Consider the following 2,332-nt stretch of genomic DNA (forward strand, 5'->3'; position numbering starts at 1 on the left):
GGCTGGAGAGCCGTGCCCCCGGTGCGCGCTGCACCGGCCGGCCCTCGCGCTGCCCCCGACCCCCGCGCTGCAGAGGGCCGTGCTGGGAGCCCCGCGGGCCGAAAGGGCCCTCCGCGGGGGCTGCGGGTTAGAGCGGTGAACGGCGGTAACGGCGTTCTCAGGTCTTTTTCTCAGTGTTTCGCTGTGCGGTGCGGAACGTTCGCTGTGTAAGTAATGGTCGGTGTGAAAGGCCCCAACGTGTGCCCCCGGTGCTGACCCTGACACCGCTCTGCTCGTGGGGAAGCACACCCCAGTCCTTCACTGGGTACCAGAATGCTCCTGCTTTCACCCACTGTGTTCCAAGTTGTCTGAGAATGTTTCTCTTTGTGCTGCCCCTGGGAAGCATGCAGTGCACATTCTACTCTAAAAAAGACTTTTCATCCCCAAGAATCATTTGGGATGGTTACTTACTGTTTTTTCCAAATGTATACTTTAATGTTAACCTGCTGTGGCAAATGGATTCAGAACAAGCTTTTATCAAGGTCCTTGCTGAGCTGTGCTCAGGCAGAGCACTCCATGCCGCTCTGCTTCTGCTCCACACAAAACATTTGCAGAGCTCTGTATGGGACCCACTGTGTTTTTCTGCATTGCCCTTGTTTACTGCCCCACCCAGTTAGTTCAGTGGCCTTTGCAAATGTCATCTGGCATCTTAGCCGCTGCCACTCCCATCCTCTTTCAGATTGCTAATGGGAATGCCGAAGTGGGACCTGGCCACGACCTGCTCCTAATGCATGTTCCCTCCCAGCCCATTACAGTGCTGCTCAACTTTGGCTTGGGTTAGTTTTCTGAAAGTGGGGCAAGGTGAAATCTGGGCATCTTTTGTTCGTCGATTGAGTTGTAGCAGTGTGGGCATTAATGAGTGCAGCAGTCTTTTAGCATTTTGGTGTTTTTTCTTCTGGTACTTGGAATACAGAATGTGCCTAGATCCAGATATGTGGACTCACCTCTTCAGGCTTTGCTGCTGGGGAGTTACACAGATTGTTTACTTTGCTGACGGCTTCTCCTTAATTTTCTTTCTTTTGCCCTTTTGTGAGTCATAGCTGACCCTCTGGATTCTTGGTCACTTGTTTTCTACTTTTCCATGCAGTTTAACTTTTATGCAACTGCAACAATCATTTGTAAAGAAGAGGAACGGTAATGCAGTCCACTCGTACCCCCCTGCCGTAGGGTAGGGATCTGAATACTTGCTTCTTTCTTGCACTGTTATTTTTTTTGTGAAACTGTTGGAAAATAGCTTCAGTATCTTCTGTGCACAAACTGAATTTGAAATGCTCGCAAAGTCATTGATGTTGTTAATATTCATTAATACTGTTGAGACAAATAGCATTAAGGTACTTTTTTTTTTCTTTTCCTCCCTGTCGCGCTTGTATGGAGAGCTGATAAGGGGCATAGTGCATGTTAATAGTTACCTTGCGTGTTCATGTGTTAGTAGACCTGCACTTGCCTAGCAAGGGAAGTGACAGGATCAAAATATGAATGAATGGAGGGCAGAAGAGCTATGGTTTTCAAAAGTAACAAGGCAGTGAAAGAGGATTAATACCAGAACTTTTTAAACGGAAGGTTGTTCAGTTATATAGCAACTGCTTATTGGAAGACCCATTGATTGAGTTGCTTAAAACCAGAGGAGACCTGTGTGTCTGGTGGGCTTAACGCTGGCTGCTAAGAACTTTGGCTGTACTTGTTGTCCAGGAACTTTGCTTTCTCCGGTTCCTGAGAGCTGTGTGAGGACACATGGGGTGGTGAGATGCTAAAGCTGACCGTGGGGAGTCCTCGTGTCCTCCATTTCTGGCACTGTCAGTGTGGACTCTTGGGCTGTCCCTAGAGCAACCCCTTCCTGCTGCCCATCAGTGGCATGCAGTGCGTGTGCAGTGTGGAATTGCTGAGAGGAGTCTCTGACCTCTGCTCCTGACACTACCTTAATTTTTCCCCGCCTTGTGTTAATCTCACCTTCAGAGACTGAGAAGGGGGAAGGTGTGCATAAAGACTTCAGCTTCGGTGTGGATAATCTTTGCTTTTTGCCTTGTTACTATGTTTGATTATTTCCATGTGAACAGGAAATCACGTGAGCTGTGTTTTTTGAAATAACGTTCTCGCTTCCAGTTGTTTTTCTTCCTCACTTCCGTAAGGTGAACATACCTTGAGCTCAGTCTTGAATGAATGAAATACTTCCCCTTGAATTGGGCATTCCTTTACTCTGTTATCTCCTTGAAAGTGCTTCTCAAATGGGATTGATCTGTGTTATTTTTGCTCTGTTTCTCTCTGTCCCTCATTTCCTACAGTGTGCAATACTAAG

This window comes from Numida meleagris, chromosome 6, assembly GCF_002078875.1.
Source record: "Numida meleagris isolate 19003 breed g44 Domestic line chromosome 6, NumMel1.0, whole genome shotgun sequence".
Taxonomy (NCBI): Eukaryota; Metazoa; Chordata; class Aves; order Galliformes; family Numididae; genus Numida; species Numida meleagris.